This window comes from Lygodium microphyllum, chromosome 22 (genome assembly GCF_053477565.2).
Source record: "Lygodium microphyllum isolate KBCC chromosome 22, Lygodium_microphyllum_v1.1.10, whole genome shotgun sequence".
In the NCBI taxonomy this organism is placed as follows: domain Eukaryota; kingdom Viridiplantae; phylum Streptophyta; class Polypodiopsida; order Schizaeales; family Lygodiaceae; genus Lygodium; species Lygodium microphyllum.
In genome coordinates this window covers 68,151,110-68,170,914 of record NC_141156.1, presented here as the reverse complement: position 1 = coordinate 68,170,914, position 19,805 = coordinate 68,151,110, and positions in this window count along the sequence as shown.

The following is a 19,805-nucleotide window of genomic DNA, read 5'->3' as shown; positions in this document are numbered from 1 at the left end:
GGTTATCTCTGACTCTCTCTCTCTCACTCTCCATCAATAATACATCATATCCTCACTACAATCTCTCAAAATTAATCTCAATAATCACTCTTAGGTCGTGGATACCCCTCCCAAGAGGTATGTCTGATATGAAGAGTCACCAGAGCCACTACAGTGTCTCTTCATAGCTCACTACTGTCACTTCACTCTAGTCTTCTCTTGAGTCTTCAGCAGCTACTTCTTCCACTTCTTTCAGCTCTTTTGCACTTGTATTCAACTCTTTCCAAGGCTAGAAAACTTTCCCAAAGTCACACATACATTCCACAGAACACTTACAGAAGCATACAGAACAGTACCAGAACAGCTACAGTACAGAACAGAACAGAAACAGAACAGAAGCAGAAGCTCTACAGAAGACCTACAGAAGGTTACAGAAGGTCATCAAAACCTCATAACTCATTCTCAAATCATTCCAAACTCTCACAAACCATTCAATAAACTTTCACAATATCTCATTCTTCATCAATGAATACTTTATCCCTCCTTACAGAAGACAATCAGAACAAAACAGACCAAAACAGAGCAAAACAGAAGGTATACAGAACCAATCAGAACCTATCAGAACATCACAGAACCATCAACAAACATCATGAACTTCCAAAATACAATCAATATCATCCAAAACACTCTCAATCCACTTCTAAATCAATCAATCATCCCATAAAATCAACCATTCAGCTCTCAAAAACAACAAAAATCAGCCAAAAAACAAGTCATTTCAACACTCAACATATCCCCACACTTAATAAGGAAGCGTCCTCGCGACCCAGGAAAAAGGGAATACAAGTTCATGGAAAAGCTCAACTTTGATCTTCAATATCTTTTCAAAAAGAATCCATCCACCACGACCCCATCTTATAACCTGTTTCTGATATAAAAATGCAAAGAAAGGAAAACCCTTTTGAAATTAACACCTCTGATCAAACTAAAAATCACCACAAATTTGTAAAGGATATAAGAGTTTGCTTCTTCTTCATCTGCATCAGCTTCAACTCTCCAACCACGACCCCATCTCTACAAATCTCCAAAACATAGCTCGTACACAAAATCCAATAGGAAACCACCACGTTCGTTTGACATACATGAACTCACAACACAAACACTAATACACAACACAACCATCTGAATGACTCCTTCAAAAAGAGAGGTGTTCATTAGAAAGCTTCCACCATACATTGGAAAGGCATCAATGAAGATGATCCCTCTTAAAAGATTGATGTTGTCGGAATCGATCCATAGATAAGGATTCATCTACAAAGTTTTTAGGAGGATTTTGAAAAAATTGAAGACAGCACATCCTTTCCAACAGGACCAAGTATCTGCTCGGCAAACAGAGGGCATGAAAATACAGTATCTCTAGCTGTTGGGAATCAATGCTAACATTGACATTCATGCACAACTTTGGAATAGGCTTGGAATCATTATGAGAGTGCCTATGCATATACGCTAGGTACCAAGCAAAGTGAGCAGTTAATCTCACTGAAGGATCTGCAGACTGTGAATATTGCTGGGCAAAATGAACATAGTTTTGATAAGCTTGACTAGAAGCTGTCCATTCTCCTGGAATTATTGGCCAATTAATCTGCGGTCCTGTAAGGCAATCATCCGAACTCCATCCCCTTCTTCTGGAAATGGTTGAGGTGGTTGAGTCACTAACCAACTGAGGTGGTTGAGACATGGAAGTGTTAGGAGAGGGTAATGGAATAAGAGAAAGTGGATGTAGGGAAGGATAGAAAGAAAAGGTTAAAGAAGGAGTGGCAAAAATTTGTAAGGAATCACTAAGGAACGGTGTTAACTGATAAATAGGAAATGTGGAGGGAACATTTATGAGGGGTGAAGGACAAGGTGGAGAAGGGGAAAATACCCTATCCTCAATAAAGGAACAGTAAGTGAAAATAGGAATTTGAGGGAAATTTGAAGGTTGAAAAAGAAGGGGTAAAATAATTGTGGAATTAGATTGACAAAGGGAAATATATATAGCATAGCGGTGAGCCAATTGTTGGTAATAGAGGAGAGTAGGAACAGAAGGTCCTAAGAGAGATCGTCTATGATAGGCATCAAAGAAGGTAGCATCAAATGGATTATGTTTGGAAAGATAGGTTAAGAGATCCATCCTCAGTTGGTTAGTACTCTGGGCAAAGGTAGGAGCTGTGTTTTGTCTTTGATTGAGGACCACCGAATCAATCATGGGATGCCACGAATTATCATGACAATCAGCCACTTTGGAGGAATAACTCTGGAACATATCAACTATGCGCAACTCCAAATGATTGACATATAAAACAGCCTGTAAGACCACATCCCCCACATACCATGCCATATCTACCTCATCTGGGATTAACAAATCTCCTCGGAGATACATGTATGACATCAACATGGTATCTGGCATGACAGAATCTTCAAAGACCATTCTGACTACCTCTGTCAACAACTTAGCAGACCAAGCCCCACTCCAGCCATCCTCTGGAAAAGGTAAATCCATCGTGGAAAGCTTCATATAGAAAACCATCTTCTGTAAGTGGTAGTGGACAAAGAAAGAATGGTCAGGTAAGACATATTCCTGAAACTGCTCAAAGGTAGACCATAACAAGTCCATTCTGGACTGCAATCTTTCCACTTTATCTTGGAATAGAGGGCACAAAGTAGCCTGTCTCTGTAGGGCAGCCAAGTCCTGCTGGGAAAGAGAAGGAATTAATGAAACAGGAGGGCTTGGAGGAACAGAGCGGGACTTTGCAAGCTGATCTTGCAACTGCTAGATTTGGGAGGCTTGGTTGGCCACTGTGTCATTAGCCATCTGTAAAGCTGAAAGCTTGTCATCTAAGAGAACTTGGAATTCTTTCGCTTCGCTGGACATCCTCTCCTTCTCTGCTGAAAGGCTAGTAACCTGTGACTGAGCCTCGAATAACTGGGTCTTCAATGAAGAAATCTCATCGCTTTGAGTGGCAACCAGTTGGGTTTGCTGTTCCATTTGCTTAAATAGATCTGCTAGGGTATCCTTAGCAGAAGCTAACTCATATGTTGCCTTATGCAACTGGTCTTTGGACTGCATGAGCTCCTCATAAAAAGACGCGTACAGCTGTTGAACACAGGCTGTCACTGACAACTCAATGGAACTTTGAATATCCTTGCAGAGGAAAGGAATGGCATCTCCTGAAACGAGACTGTTCAGGGAGGGAACTGAGATCTCCAAGGAGCCTTCTCGATGTGCTCTGAATAGGTTATTACAAGTGAGATACCCAAGGAGTTCACTGCCAGAAGTAGCAGGGATAGGCACTAAGGGAAGTACAGCACGAGCTTTATCCGCTACCCGCTTCAAGCGTTTGCGTTGTATGACCAGGGGAGGCGGAGAATCATCATCCTCAATGTCAATAGGTGCTGACTCTTCTGAAGGTGGAGGAGGAGGTACGGGATCTGATGGAGGAGGTGGAGGCACAGTCTTCTGTAAACCTGAATAGGTCAAGAAGGCAGACAAATATGATCCGTAGGTAACATTGGTAACATTACCCCTGGTGACTTTAACAAAATGCTGATCCATTTTAGTAAGGAGGTAAGTGCTCCAATCAATAGCAACTCCTTTCAGCACCATCCTGGAGGCTGTGAAAAGCTCTTTGGACAAATAGTGGGATGGCGTTTTGGCAGGCATGAACCTGTCCTGAAGGAACTGACACATCGTCTTCCATACGGGATCAGTAATCATAGAAAACGAAACTCCTAAAGAGTTTATCACCTTCTTAACATCAAGGACTTCCCTTGTCTGCTTCTGCAACAGCTTCAGAATCTCTTCATTAGAGAAGAGCTGACGAGTGGTCACAAAAGGTTCTCCTTTTAAGGGTAAAGATAGAGCCTTCCCTAAGCCGCGAGATGTCAAAGTCATAGACATTCCTTGGACTACGCCTGTCTTCTTGCTGTAAGAGGCCAGGAACTCATCACATAAGGACGGATCCTCTGGAAGCGATGGAAAAGGAGTGGCCACAAAAGCAGCAAGTCCTACCTTCGTGAGGGGCTCAAAGGTAAGTAGGGACGAGTAATCCCTACTAACTAGTGGGACGTACTGGATAGGGGGAGGAGCATGAGAAGGCGCCATTCAGATGGTTACACACACACCACAAACACAGACAATCAAGGAGAATGCCTGCAAAGCAACAGACAAAAACCAAGGATAAGAGAATTACCAATCAAACGTGACACGACCTACTAACCCCAAGCAAACCACATCCTAGAAAAAATTTGACATGACCTTGAGACAAATGCGACCGAAAGCTTCATGCGATGCATCAGACAAACACCCTGAACCCCGTATCAGGCAACAAAAGAAAAAAAAAACTACATACCGTACTCGTAATCGTAACTAAGACAGGAAACCAAAACAAGACCACATCCGACACATATCAAAACTATATCTGTGATAAACCAAGACTGGACCATGGAAAAGAACTCTAATGACGGCGCATACCCATCCCACGAAACGCTTCATTAAAAAGGGGAATTAAGTGCAATGAGGGGGGAATTAATGTAATGAAGGGTGGATTTTAATCAATTATTAAAAATGGGTGAATTTTTATTAGGTGATAAACCTTAATAAGAAAACGGCGGTTCCTTATTATAAATTAAATTACCAATTATTAGGTTAAAACGGTGCAGTTATTCGATTCCCGGACTTCGATTCCCGACTAGGTCTCTAAATGCAATTCATTGATTACAAATTAAGGTGATGTGGAGCGCTTTTTTGCTAGCGTGTGCTCATGTGACGGCTAGTTTATTTTAATAAAAAATTAAAGTGCCTCTTTAGCGCACGTAGCGCGTGCTAAGTGAACGGCTGGTTGATTTTAATTAAAAAAGATGTGTGTTTTAGCGCGAATGCGCGTGGAAACTGTGGGTGAATTAAAGGGTTCATTTTAACAATTAATTTGTGATTAAGGGGGAAATGAAAAATAAATAAAGCACATAAAATAAATACCTGGAAGGGGTGTGTATGGAATGCAGAAATGCGCACGGAAGAGTTCCAGTAAAGGAAAAGTAAAGAGCACTGATGAAACAACAATGACAACACCTTAGCAGATGTGTTGATTTGGTTTGTGTTGGTTTTTTATTTTTATTTATTTTTTTATTTTTAGTTGTGATTATTTATGGTTGAATAAATGGAAAATGACCAAGGGAGGTGAGGGGAATTTTTTAGAATTTTTTTAGAAATTTTTAGAAATTTTTACAATTTTTTAAATGAAATTTCTACATTTATTGGCAATTTAGGGGTAAATTTAGGAAATGTGGAATTTTCAGAAATTATAGGGTAGGCAATTTCCAGCAGACAAATTCCCAAAAATTGGCAAAAGGCAAAAGGAATTTTTAAAAAATTTTCTGTAAATTTTTTATGGAAAAATTAATGTAGTGATTAATTAAGTCACCTAAATCACATTAATCAGATAAGTCGGTTAGGCATAAGTCAGTTAAGTCTGCTTAGTGGGGTAAGTCATGTTAGTCTACCTAAGTCAAGTCAGGTTAATCTAGGTTGCTTAGGTTAGTCAACTAGACTAGGTTAGTCAACTAAGTTAGGTTAATTAGGTAGGGGTTAGTTAAGTAAGTTGACTATGGTTAGGTTAGTCTAGGTTAACTATAGTTAGGTTAGTCTAGGTTAACTATAGTTAGGTGAGTCTAGGTTAACTATAGTTAGGTGAGTCTAGGTTAACTATAGTTAGGTTAGTCAACTAACTAGAGGAGGGTTAGTAAACTAACTAGGGTTAGTTTAGGGAACTAACTAGGGTTAGTTGAGGGTAGGTTAAGTTAGAGTGACTAGGGGGTTGGGTTAACCTAGGGGGTTAATGGAACCTAACTAGGGTTAGTGTAAGTAAATTAGAGTTAGTTGAACTAACCTAGGGTTAGAGAGGGGTTAGAGAGGAGGAGGTGGTGGCCTTGCTGGCGGCGGCGACTTCCGGCGGCGGCGGCAGATTCGGCGGCTCGACGTTGCGACTGGCGACTGGAGGCGTGACGGCCTCCGTGGCACGGCAGGTCCGCGGGCGTGGCAACCTGCGGCGGGGGGGAAGAAGAACGGCGGGGGAGGTCGGCGGCTGGCGGACTGGGGGAGAGGAGGACAGACGGCGGGGGAGGTCGGCGGCTGGCGGACTGGCGGAGAGGAGGACAGGCGGCGGGGGGAGGGAGGCAGAAGGGCGGGGGGTAGGAGGCGAGGGAGGAGGAGGGTGCGCTGGGGGGGGGGGGGGGGGGGGTAGGAGGCGAGGGAGGAGGAGGCTGCGGGGGGCTGGGGGGAGGGAGCAGCGAAGTCGGGGGGGGGGCTGGGGGTAGGCGAAGATGGCGGGGGGCGGGGGGGAGAAACGCCGCCGGGGGGGGTAGGGAAGAAAACAGCGGAGGGGAGGGAGGCGTTGGGGGGGGGGTAGGAGGCGAGGGAGGAGGAGGCTGCGCTGGGGGGGGTGCTGGGGGGGGGGGTAGGAGGCGAGGGAGGAGGAGGCTGCGCTGGGGGGGGGGGGGGGGGGTAGGGAAGAAGAAGGCGAGGAGGCGAAATGCGGGGGGGTGCTGGGGGGGGGGGGGGGGTAGGAGGCGAGGGAGGAGGAGGCTGCGCTGGGGGGGGGTAGGGAAGAAGAAGGCGAGGAGGCGAAATGCGGGGGGGTGGTGGGGCAGAGATGGCGGGGAGCAGGAGTGGCGGCGGGGGGAGCAGCACGCAGGAGGAGAGAGAGAAAGAAAGGGAGAGAGAAAGAAAGGGAGAAGGGCGGTTGGGGGGAAGGGGTGGGTGTTGGGGGGAAGGGGTGGGGGGCCCATGGGGGGGGCCATGGGTGGGCAGGTGGGGGGAAGGGGTGGGGGGCACATGGGGGGGGGCCATGGGGTGGGCAGGTGGGGGGAAGGGGTGGGGGGCAAGGGCGCATACCCCCGTCCCGCGCATGTGCACGGGGCAGGGTGTAAAAATTTGCCGTGACGGGATTGAAATGGCGCGGGGAAGACGGTACGGGTTACGCGGACACGACCGGGGCGTGTGGAGACTCGTAAAATCGAAAACGCGCGTTCATACGCAAAACGGGCGCGAGAAAAAACGTAAAAAGAAAGAAAAATTAATAACTCCCAATCCGGACGTCAAAACGAAATAGCGTAGAAACGAAAAGTGGGCAGGACGACAGGGGGAAAACAAGGAAAATACGGGACGGGGGTTCCGCGAGGGGTAAAGGGCGGTAACGTGCAAAAAACACAAAAAAGAACCAAAAACGCAATTTAAAAATTAATATCGAAAGATCCGTGAAATCGGAATGAAGTGCAGAAAAAAGGAAAACTTTGCAGAAAGATGTGCCCGACAATCCTATCACATCAAAACATAATTCCGACTGAGATAAGACGCGTTCACATGGGAAAAACCCAAAAAAAACCCGAAAATGGGATCGGAAATTAATAGCGGACAACCCATTCACCGGAATGACATGCAGTAAGAAGGAAAAATGTCCGCAGGAAGGGATGGCACAGTGTTATCACGTTAAACCGCAGTTCCGGCGGAAATAGGAGGGTTTCACATGTGAAAAACTCCAAAAATACTCCCGAAAACTCATTTAAAATTTAATAAGTAAAAATCCAGAAGTCGAAAAAGGGTGGAGGAAAAAGGAAAAAGGTGGGGGAAGGCACAGGGGACACGGTTGTCAAATCAAATTGGAATTCCGATGCAACAGGGCAGGTTCACATGGAAAAATGTCAAAAATACACACGAAAAAGTCTTAAAAAACCGAAAAATTAATAACGGACAAACCATGTATCGAAATGATGCGGAATAAAAAGGAAAAATGTTAGGGAAAAAGCGCTGGTCAGGGCTATGACATCAGATCACGGTTCTGAAGCAAGAAAAGTGCATTCACATGGAAAACCGTCTAAATTGCGTAAAATGCTTCAAAAATTAATAACTCAAAAACCGTGCACCGGAACAGGGGTAGGTAAAAAGGAAAAATGGACCGTTCAATGGGAGGAACAGGGCTATAAGGTTGGATTTGGATTTTGGTGAATGTAGGGTGCATTCACATGGAAAAATCTCAAAATCAAGGAATGAAGGAAAACTGCAAGGAAACAGCCCCAAGGGTGGGCGGAACATAACCAGGTGGGTGGGAAGGGACCCCATTAGGGTAAAAGCAAGTCATGGTATACATGCATGAACAAGATAAGGCATATGCAGAGGGGTATGCAACATAGACGCGCAGGGACGCGTCCCCACACTTAAGACTTTAACGGATAGGGTTAACCAAGCAATACGGACCTAGGACCACGCCACAGACCATCCACTAACTTTGCCACACTTAAAACATGACCATCACTAAGAAACAGAAGTTGTAGGGTTAGAAAAACTTGGCCCGTTTCGTCAAGAATCAAGGTTGAGTATCAATGGCACGTCCAGTGTGGTTGTCGGCACTGGAGGGACCAAGGCATCGTCTCGACACACGTTCGTCATGGCAGGGACCACGCGGCAGCACCCAGGGAGGTAGCTGATGGAAGGAATCGCAGGAAATTCGTCGATAATGATGAGGGATACTACACTCAACTCACAATCACTCAATTGAAATGAAAGAACAGTCACTCGCCCCATGACTAATATCACTTGAGGAAGAATGATTAAACCCATATCGCATACCCAGTTTAGAAATCGACAAGGGAGAATGGTGCAGAAGGAGTATGCCAGGGTGCACGGTTGATGGTGCATTAGTGCGTCTAACCCGTCTGGCATAAGTGCAAGGAGGAAGGCAAGGGAGCCTTACAGTGCAGTGCACAGAACAGGGTGATGTGTCTTGTGAGGACGGCAAAGACCCATCCCGTGGGTGCACAGGGAAAGTGGAACATACCTGACTCCAAGTGTCGTAACGTCCCTCAATCTCACCTCTCGGTAATTGATTGAAGAAACTCCAGTCACACTCAGCCCACCCGCTGTTTCACGCTCTGTGGATAGATACAGGAGGGTAGCCTTTTCCTGAAACCCATTGATGTAATCCTCATAGTCGCTTGTGCAAAGGGTGTATGCCTTGTACGCAGTTGATGGTGCAACAGTGCATCCCGCCCTGTGCCAGCATACAGTGCAAGAAGGAAGGCAAGGGAGCCTTATGGTGCAGTGCACAGAAACAAATTGTGCTTTGTGCTTTGAGAGGCCCATCCCGTGCGTGCAACACTTCATTCACACTTCTCACCTCTCATTCGATTTAAAAGGAAAAGACTGGTCTCTCACCCCACCCTCTGTCTCACTCGCTGGTGATAGATATAAGAGGGCAGCCCATACTCACTTCCCCATCCGGTTAGGATGAAAGCTCAAATCACTCGATTGTTTGTCGATGAAGATCGCGTCATCAGTTGTTGAAGAGACGTACCCAGGGAGGTAGCCATCAAATCGAACGTTGTATTGGATAGGAACATAGCGTCTGCTAGAGTACAGGTAGTCGCTTTGCAGAGAGACCCAGGACACAGCGTACCAAGGGAGGTAGCGTCGGAATTGGATCCTAGGGATATCAATTAATGAATCCACTTTCTGGACTGTTGGGTGTTACCACCTTTTCCACAGCCAGCTTCTCGCCCAAGGGTGTTTATCACCTTTTCTTGGAACGAGGCCTGCTATGACAGGGAATTGCTTCCTTTTCTCTCATAACAGATTTGTTTGTTTGTTTTTTTTTCTTTCTTCGTTGGTTTTTTTTTCTTTTTCTTATTTTCCCCTATTCCCGAGGGTGTTTCCACCTTTTCTCGAAGAAGAGGTCGGCATGACAGGGACCTAAGTCCTTTTCTCCCATGACCGATATGTTTTGTTTTTTTTTTCTCTTTTTTTTTTCTGCAAAATGAGCAAGGGAATGGTAGAAAGACCATTTGTCAAAACCCACCTCGCCACTGTCGCTGGTGGAAAATAGAGGATAAGAGATCAAGGCTGGAAGGGGGTTTTGAGGGGACAGAGGGTTGCGCCCTCTTCATCAGGAGTGATTGAAGAACGGCTATCAGAAGTAACATCATAAGAAGTACAATGCCACGCCAACGAGGGAAAGGATCAAGTGTCCGTAATTGTCAAGATCCCCAAGGAGGGAAGTACTTCTTCAGGCGATATCCATTGATCAGAAAAGGATCATCAGAGACATCAACGGTCTGTACTTGGACAGAACCATTAGGGTTGACGGCAAGTACCTTATAGGGGCCCATCCACCGCTGTTGAAGCTTGCCAGGAAACTTGCCAAAGCGTGAATCATAGGCTAGGACCAAATCACCTTCTTTGAACTCTTTGTGCTTGATGAAACTGTCATGGTAAGCCTTGCGTCGAGCTTGCGTGGCTTCCATGCACTGTAGAGCCATCCTGCGAATTTCGTCCAAACATTCCAAATGCAGGAGACGGCGTTGCAGTGAATTATCTTCCCCCAAACGCTCTTTGATAGCCACTCTCAAAGAGGGTAGTTCCAGTTCAACAGGAAAAATAGCTTCTGTACCATACACCAACTGGAAAGGTGTCTGTCCCGTTGCTGCTTTATGGGAGGTTTTGTACGCCCAGAGGGCCTCTGTAAGTCGATCGCCCCAATCACGACGATGTGCGGCAATTGTTCTTGTCAGAATCGAGCAGAGGATGCGATTGGTGACTTCGACTTGGCCGTTGGCTCTGGGGTAATAAGGAGTGGACTTGCGATGGTGGATCTTATACAACTCTGTCAACTCTTCCATGACTTTGTTGAGGAAATGAGTGCCTCTATCACTTACCAGCTCTAAGGGACTACCAAAACGGGTGATGATATTCTCGTACATGAACAGGGCCACGCTGTTACCATCGTCCCGCTTTAGGGCTTTAGCTTCACACCACTTTGTGACATAATCCGTACATACGAGGATGTATCTGTTCTGTTTCCTTCTGGTGGGAGGGTCGATCGGACCTACGAAGTCGATGCCCCACTTCTCAAACGGCTTCAACGGAAGGATAGGTTGCAATGGCATGGCATTTGTCTTCGTGGGTTTCCCCATTCTTTGACAAGCATCACATCTTTTACAGTAATCATAGGAATCTTTGTGAATTGTAGGCCACCAATAACCTGCTAGCAGAGCCTTCCTGGCCGTAGCTTCTCCTGCAAAGTGACCTCCACATGGCTCGTCGTGGCAAGCCTTCAGAACAATCCCAATCTCATCCCCTGCAACACATCTTCTGAGCACTTCATCTTTGCCTTTCTTGTACAATGCACTGCCTAGCAGGGTGTAGGGGGTTGATTCTAGCATGAGCTTCTTCCTTTCCCGACTAGAGATACCAGGAGGGTACTGTTGGGTTGCCAGCAGATTGGCAATGTCTGCATACCAGGGAGTTACAGTTTCTACCAAGAACAAGGAAGCATCAGGGAGGTCTGGATCATCCTGCTCCTCGTCTGCAGTTTGTGGGATATGCGACAGATGATCAGCCAGAACATGGGAACGACCGGGCTTAGTAATCACTTCAAAGTCGAACTCCTGGAATAAAAGGAGCCATCTCATCAATCGTCCTTTCACATCTGCTTTGTTCATCAAGAAGGACAGGGCCTCATGATCCACAAAAAATTTAAAGTGGATAGATAGGAGGTAATGGCGAAACTTCTCCAGGGCAAACACCATTGCCAAGCACTCCAGCTCTGTCACTGTATAGTTCCGTTCCCTATCAGTGACTTTTCGGCTTGCGTAATAGATCGGTTGATCCAACTTCGAGGAGCCCTTTTGGCATAGGACTGCGCCTAAGCCTTCGATAGATGCATCAGTGTGTACGTGGAACTCTTTCGTCCAATCAGGAGGTTGCAGAATGGGTGCCTCTATCAGACACTGCTTCAGAGTGTGGAAGGCTTTGTCACATTCTTCCGTCCAAGTAAACTCTGCATCTTTCCTCAGAAGCTTGTGCAAGGAAGTTGCCTTTGTTGCAAAATGAGCTATGAACCTTCTGTAGTAACCCACATGGCCTAGGAATCCCCTCAACTGTTTGAGGTTGGTGGGTGCTGCCAGAGCTGCGATCTTTTCGATCTTTGCAGGGTCTGTTGATATCCCTTGTGCTGAGACAATGTGGCCCAACAAGACTGCGGAAGAAACCCCAAAGATGCATTTGTCGGGGTTGAGGGAAATCCCATACTCCCGGCATCGGTCAAAGCATTGTTCCAGGTGTTCCCAGTGTTCATGGATCAAACTATAGACATAGAAGTCATCCAAATATACCTCAATAAAGTCGTGCAGATGATTTTGAAATGCGGCCATCATGACTCGTTGGAAAGTAGCAGGGGCATTGCAGAGCCCAAATGGCATCACTCGGTAAGCGTAGGTCCCCCATTCTGTGGTGAAGGTTGTTTTGGATTGGTCTTCTTCTGCGATTTGGACTTGGTTGTATCCGCTGAATCCATCCAAAAGAGAATAAAGTTCATGTCCTGCCATTGTGTCCAACAGTTGGTCTGTGAAAGGGATTGGAAAGTGATCCTTCTTTGTTTTGGAATTAAGCTTTCAAAAATCCACACATATTCGCAATTTGCCATTCTTCTTGGGTACAACCACGATGGGTGAAACCCATTCACTATTTGCCACTGGATAAATGAACTCGGCTTTTAGAAGCTTCAGCAGCTCCGCTTTCACCAATGTGGAATAATTCGGGTTCATTCGCCTTTGTCGTTGCCGTACTGGCTTGGCATCAGGCTCCAAGTCAATATGATGTTGACATATTGTGGGATCAATCCCCTTTAGGTCTTTGTAAGACCATGCAAACACGTCCAAATTTTCTTTCAACAAGTTGTACAAGATTAACAACTCCTCTTCTGGGAGACTGCTACCCACCTTCAAGTGGCGTTCAGTGCCATCTGCATCCACAAAGGTTAACTGCCTTTCACCTTCTACTTCCCGGATGAAGGTCCCGCAGACTGCTTCTGGGTACTCCTTCAAGGGAGTGGTGTCCTCTTCTGATGTCCCACTAGAACCCACTTCTTCTTTTGGTAGAGACTTAGGTTGCTCCTTAAGACGTTGGAATGGGATTAGAGCTGTTTCGGGTTTGGTTTCAAAATTAAATACCTCTTGGCTTGAAGACTCATCTTCTGATGATACATCCAGGAACGTCACATAACAGGGACCCTCTGATGCCTGTTGGGTTGGTGGGACTGGTGCTTGTTGGCACGGTGCATCATCATCATCTTTCTTTGGCAAGGATGGGTTAGGACGGCAGGAGCCACACTTAAAAGACGGCTTGCTCTTCTTAATCCATTTCTTATAAAGGTTTTGCATATGAGAAGATCCATTTACCAGACCAAATGGTACCATCGCCATTCTGTCCCATAGCATGAGCTCATCGGCTTCTGATGCTTCTGGAACTTCTTCCTCAAATGTATTCTCTTCAGGTGGGATAGACTCTTCTGGCTCACTTTCATCACCTTCTTCGTCCATATCATATTCATCCTCTTCTGTCTCTGTCTCTGTCTCTGCGTCTGCTTCTGTCTCTCATTCTGCTTCTGCTTCTACTTCTGCTTCTGCTGTGACCATGTAACAGGGAGAGCAGTACATCCATGCTTCTATCTCACTGTCAGAAGTGATTTCCGAAGTGATTTCTGATTCAGGCAGGAAGTATTCACCCATTGATAATGGCTTTGCATCTTTTGGAAGTCGGCTTACAGTATCCACTGTTAAGGAATGTGCCATTATTTTCTTGGGAAGGATCTGTTCGACAGCATCTTCGTCTGCTGATGTTCCATCTGTAGCCTCGTTAGGGGAATCAGAAGATAATTCCAAGGAGGTGGATCCATGTCCTTTTTGAGAACCATACAGTTTCAGCACCACTTTATTGGGTCCTCTACCCAAGGTCAAAGTTCCTTTGAACCAATCCGTCCTTGCTCGGGCTTCAAAAAGCCATGGTCTGCCCAGTAACAGAGGATAGGATGTACCATAAGAGTTTGGCTTCACCACCAGATAGGTTAGCCAATAATCTTTTCCAGTCACTGTAGTCTTCACATATGGGAGAATGCCCAAAGGCTTGATTCTACTCTGATCCGCCAGTCTGATGAGCCATTGGGTGGGTTGCACACCTTGTAAGCCTAGATTCTTCATTGTGACATCCGTCATAATGTTCAGTGATGAACCTCCATCAATCAGTGCATTTGCAATGAAGTAGCCTTCTATCCACACACCAGTCTCTGGAGTACCTGGATCTGGAAAAGCATTAGCCACGTCCACTTCTTTTACAGGCTCTGGAGCCTTGTTGGACTTTGTCACTGTTGAGGGAGCAATCCTTAAACCACGTCTTTTTGTCAGTATACTTTTGAATCTTTTCCGGCAACTGGGAGACAACATCAATAATTGTCGGAATGTGAGGTTTGGTTTAAAGGTATCTAGATCTCTAACTAGATCGTATTCCTTAATAGGATCCACTGGCTTCTCTAATCGGTTAGGGAATGGGGCAACACCCATTTTCATTTTTCCTCTTTCTTCCATCAGAGGAATTACAGGAGCTTCTTCTGCCACTTGTGGCACTTCCTCCTCTTCTGTATCCTGGACCTCTGGTCCTGTCTCTGTAACTGTCTCTGTAACTCTCTGTGGCACTGTAGGGCTCTGTACGGCACTGTTAGGCTCTGTTCTGTTCTGTTCTTCTGATGGAAGATTGAACTTCACTGTTCTGGCAGGGGGGTTATTTTCTTTCTGGATAGGTGGTTCCTTCTGCTTTGCACGCGTGATGGCAGCAACTTCCAATTCCACCAAATTAGAGGTAGGCTCTTGGGCCTTGGTTGGACTATCAGTAGCACTGTTTTTCATTGGGGCTGGGCTTGGACAGTCTTTTGCAGTGTGGCCTTCTCCTTTGCATCGACTGCATAAGGGCTTGTAATCCACTGACCTTCGAGGATTTGGACAATTTGGTGAAATGTGTCCCTTTTCTCCGCATCTGTAACATTCCACTTCTGATCTCTGACCACCGCCAGACTGTCTTCCTCTGTAACTTTGAGAGGGAAATCTTCTAGGTCCGAAATTAGGACCAAACTCTCTAGGCTTGGGTCCAATATCTTGTGTTGTCATCTTGGATTCCAGCAAGTTGAATCTTGCGTCTTCTTCCTTCCTTCTCCTATCATGCATCTCCTTCAGAGAGCAAATGTCCTCTGTATGATTCTTCCGCAAACAGTAGGAACAGAAGGCTCCAGGGATGGTTGGTTTTCGTGTACATTCAGTGGCTAAATGGCCTGCTTGATGACACTTACCACACCAAGTATTTGACCGCATCACATCTCTTTCTGCTCCCGCAACATTGGATATGCTTGCGGTATTCACTTTCAACGTCTGTAGTTGTTCTGTAATCACATCCATCAACTCCTTTTTAATGTTTGCAACTGAGTTGGATAAATAATCCTTCAAGCTTTCTCCTCCGGACGTACTGGCAGGAGGGTTTTGAGGAGTCTCTGTAATTACTGCATAAACGGGTTGGGCTGGTACAGAGGGGTCTCTGTTCTGGTTCTGATTCAGAGCTCCTATTTGAACTGTTGACTGTTGGCTCCAGTTGGTAGGATTCCACTGTTGCTGCTGATTTGGCATTGAGGAAATTGGTTGGGACCATTGTTGTTGTGGTTGAGCCATCATTTGAGGCATGGATTGTGGCCACTGTGGATTTGGTGCACTGTACTGTGATATCGGGGGCATCTGTTGGTAGGGATAGGGAACAGTCCCTGGAACTGCATTTGGTGGATACATCATTCATGGCATTAGAGGAGGTAGGACTCCTCTTCCTGTATTCATCGCCAATCTAGCTTCCACTTCATCGTACAGTCTTGCTCCTTCTGTTGCAGCTTGCAGGGTGGCTGGTCTTTGTAGCTCCACAAACTTACGGACTTCTGGTTGTAATCCTCTAAGAAACACTCCCTTCTGAATGCCATCATCTAGATTATGGTTAGTCCATCTCTTCAGGATGGATTCCATTCGTGAGACATAGGCTTCTACTCTTTCTCCAGAGGTTTGACTTAGGTTCATAAAGTCCTCTCTCATCCGCTCTTCAAAACCTTCACGCCTGAATTTAGTGAGGAAGGCCAACTTCAGGTCGTCCCATGTGCCAAAAGTTCCTGCTGCTTGTCTCTCATACCACTGAAACGCCGCGCCCTTGAAAGTGGCGGGGAATATTGCTAACCAATGCTTAGGGGTTCTTGCATTGTTAGCCACACACGCTACCATAAACTCTGCTACATGAAGATCGGGGTCTTCATTGTACTCTCCCTTAAAAACTGGCAATGGGACTACATTCGCTGGTCTGTCATCAATATTTCTAGGACGGATCTGGCTTGGAAGTGGACCTCCAGCAGGAGGAGGAAGGGCTTGATGTGCCATTGGGACTTCTGTAAAGAGTTCCGCAAGGGCGTCAAAGGCGACTTCTGCTGCGAGCTCGCTCTCGGCTCTGATTCTTGCTTTCTCTCTTCTCACGTACCTCTGGACTCGTTCCAATGCTTGCCTCTTTATTGCGTCATTCATCAGAGGTGTGGCTCCACTATGTTGTTAGTGCTCCACAGAGGGTTAACAGAAGGCTTCAGTCTCTGGAGGACTCTCTGGCCAACATTTCTTCTACTTCTTTCTTTTCAACATCCCTAAATTCTGCTTTCATGCCACTGCACAGAGGAAGGTATTCGGTTCTGAAGGTGTCAAAATGCATACGTCTAAGCATTGTGGTGGTGCCATCATCATAGTAATGCCAACTTCTGATGGTTTCAATAGTGTATGTTGTGAAAAACACTCTGTCTACCAACTTCCAGTGGGTTGCTAATTGAACAAACAGAAGATTATCAGTACACCAAGCATCCCATGTATCTTACTGTTGAGCGTCCACGAACAAATTCCAACTCTTTTCCTTCTTGTCCCTGTGAACCTCTACAAACCAAGACTCCTGAAGCTTCTTCACAATCTCCCACTTGATGTTGTCTGGAAACTTCTCAATGAATGCCAAATCTTCCATGGATGGTCATTCTCTCTGTTTCTGCTCTTCAGTTTATTCCCAAACAGTTTGCCACCAAGATGCAAGTTTCTGCTGCTTCAACAAGGAGAGGAAACTGTCCACCACATAGAGCATGCATCATGATGGTGATGTGTTTCCGCCATTGTGGGATGAACTTCTTGTGGAAAGTGGCTTTGATTATGAGAAATTCCAACTCTTCAGTGGAAGAAGGAACTTTACAAACATCCATTGAATTCTTCTCTTCTTGGCAATGTCAATTCCTTCATTTTCAGCCTCTTTTGGTGCTTGTTGATGGCAAGTTTTCCCCGGCTGCGCACCAAAAACATGGAGCCCCGAGAGGAACACCAAGGAAAAGGGAATTCTCTTGCAAGAAAATCTATCTTGTAACATCAACAAGCTTGTTTATCATGTTTCATATGATCACCATGAAGAAAAGAACACCAGGCACAACAAATCTTCATGCAGCATCATGTAGATCTCCCACGGTTTTTAATAGAATCAACTATATTCTTCAACATCTTCACAAAATCCATCAATAGAACAAAGAAAGCAAAGAAGTACACCATCTTTGAATGGAAAAAACATCACATAGTATTCATCTTCAATATCTTCATATAGTTTTCTCTCTCAATCTCTCATATACAATCACTCCGTTTCAGTAAAATTGGCTATCTCTGACTCTCTCTCTCTCACTCTCCATCAATAATACATCATATCCTCACTACAATCTCTCAAAATTACTCTCAATAATCACTCTTAGGTCGTGGATACCCCTCCCAAGAGGTATGTCTGATATGAAGAGTCACCAGAGCCACTACAGTGTCTCTTCACAGCTCACTACTGTCACTTCACTCTAGTCTTCTCTTGAGTCTCCAGCAGCTACTTCTTCCACTTCTTTCAGCTCTTTTGCACTTGTATTCAACTCTTTCCAAGGCTAGAAAACTTTCCCAAAGTCACACATACATTCCACAGAACACTTACAGAAGCATACAGAACAGTCTACAGAACAGTACCAGAACAGCTACAGTACAGAACAGAACAGAAACAGAACAGAAGCAGAAGCTCTACAGAAGACCTACAAAAGGTTACAGAAGGTCATCAAAACCTCATAACTCATTCTCAAATCATTCCAAACTCTCACAAACCATTCAATAAACTTTCACAATATCTCATTCTTCATCAATGAATACTTTATCCCTCCTTACAGAAGACAATCAGAACAAAACAGACCAAAACAGAGCAAAACAGAAGGTATACAGAACCAATCAGAACCTATCAGAACATCACAGAACCATCAACAAACATCATGAACTTCCAAAATACAATCAATATCATCCAAAACACTCTCAATCCACTTCCAAATCAATCAATCATCCCATAAAATCAACCATTCAGCTCTCAAAAACAACAAAAATGAGCCAAAAAACAAGTCATTTCAACACTCAACACTCAAGCTCCAAGATTGTAGGTAGGACTGTCTCCTCTGGCATTGACGGTATAGATTGGCCTTGCGAGTGGTGGATTGGCTCGTGCACTCCATCCATCGCGCGCCCATGTACTCTTCTAATTGGCCGCAAAGGGTGCACTCCCCCTTGGGACCAGACATCACCTCTCTGGATAGAAAATTTGCCAGCAAGACCCAATCTTATTGTATATGGTATTCAATTAGCTTGTGAGTACAATGCATGATTGATATTAACTTCAAATTACCGTTTGCTAAAAATCTGTAATTGCATGATCAATGATCTCAGATTGAAACTCGCCAAATTGTCGTACGTGTTCTATAGACAATCGGTGATTTCGTCTAATTGCCAACTTGCATTGAGAGCAAGGACATGGGACATGTTGATTAAGATACACCTCACGATCTTGAACAACAGGACCTTCTTCGTTTTCCATCTTGTCTATGTTACAACAAAAATTTTATTTTTGTTATCATTCTTTTCTTTTCTTAGATTGTTATCATCTCCTTCCATCTCTCTCTTTTTCTATGACCTAGCATATAATATCATAGAACACTAGTATTTAGTACCTAGTACTCACCTAGCACATAATATTTTGTTTTCCCTCTCCCTCTCTCATTTCCTCTCCCTCCCTCGCCTCACCCTCTCTTTCTCTCTTTCCCTATTAGGTTTAATGATATTTCTCTTTTTATCTCTCCTCTCTCTCTCTCTCTCTCATTTCCTTTTCTCTCTCATTTCTTTTTCTCTATCCTCTCCCTCCCTCACCCTCACCCTCTCTTTCTCTCTTTCCCTATTAGGTTTAATGATATTTCTCTTTTTCTCTCTCCTCTCTCTCTCATTTTCCCTTCTCTCTTCTCTCCCTCTCATTCCTCTCCCTCCCTCTCTCCTTTTCTATCTCCTCTCTCTCTCATTCCTCTCCCTCCCTTGCTCTCTCACATTCCTTTTCCTCTCTCCTCTCTCTCTCATTCCTTTTTTCTCTCTTCTCCCTCTCATTTCCTCTCCCTCCCTCGCCCTCACCTTCCTCTCATTCCTCTCCTTCCCTCTCTCTTTTTCTCTCTCCTCTCTCTCTCATTCCTCTCCCTCCCTTGCCCTCTCTCATTCCTTTTTCTCTCTCCTCTCTCTCTCTCTCTCATTTCCTTTATCTCTCTCATCTCCCTCTCTCATTTCCTCTCCCTCCCTCGCCCTCACCCTCTCTTTCTCTCTTTCCCTATTAGGTATAATGATATTTCTCTTTTTCTCTCCTTTCTCTCTCTCATTTCCTTTTCTCTCCCTCACTTGGCCTCTCTCATTTCATTTTCTCTCTCCTCTCTCTCTCATTCATTTTTCTCTCTCCTCTCGCTCTCTTATTTCCTTTTTCTCTCTCCTATCCCTCTCTCATTTCCTTTCCCTCCCTCGCCCTCACCTTCTCTTTCTCTCTTTCCCTATTA